This window comes from Mandrillus leucophaeus, unplaced genomic scaffold (genome assembly GCF_000951045.1).
Source record: "Mandrillus leucophaeus isolate KB7577 unplaced genomic scaffold, Mleu.le_1.0 Scaffold11, whole genome shotgun sequence".
NCBI classification, from domain to species: Eukaryota; Metazoa; Chordata; class Mammalia; order Primates; family Cercopithecidae; genus Mandrillus; species Mandrillus leucophaeus.
The window spans coordinates 3,452,687-3,453,298 of NW_012099209.1; positions in this window are offsets into that span (position 1 = coordinate 3,452,687).

The window sequence follows — 612 nt, forward strand, 5'->3', positions numbered from 1 at the left end:
CCATCTCCCATTTCCTCTCCACTGCACTCACTCTCTATTCCCCCACCCCAGGGCCTTTGCACAAGCCTCCATGTGACAAGCCATGCCCTCTGCCTAGAAGTGCCCTTCCCTCGGCTCTCCCCGTGGCTGGCTCCTCCTAGCACGTGAGGTTTCAGCTCAGATTGCCTCCTCCAGGAGAGACCCCCATCTCATCACCCCATGTGCTCTGGCTCTGACGCTGGGCCCCATCTGAGGTCACCTCGTTTGTGAACTCTCCTGTTTGTCTTGCCCCCACAATCGGCTGGCTCTCTGCAGGCAGGCCCCTGTTCCCCCTTGCTGCGCCTTCAGCTTCCCATCAATGTTTTTGAACGTTCACCTGAATAAACTGACAAGCACTCGAGGTCCCTGCCAGGTGGCCCCAGTGTCCTCCCCTGGGCCTGGGCCAAGCTGCAGGCTTCTTCAGGAAGGGGTGGTTCTGCCTTATCAGTCCCTCCCACCTTAGCCCAAGGAAGTGGGTGTCTTCAGTAGATGCAGCTAGCATGTTTGGACAGCCTCAGGTTGGGTGGGGGCCCCTCATCAAAGATCTCACATTTCCCTGGGGTTGATGGCCTGGCTTTCCATCCCCCTCAGCCA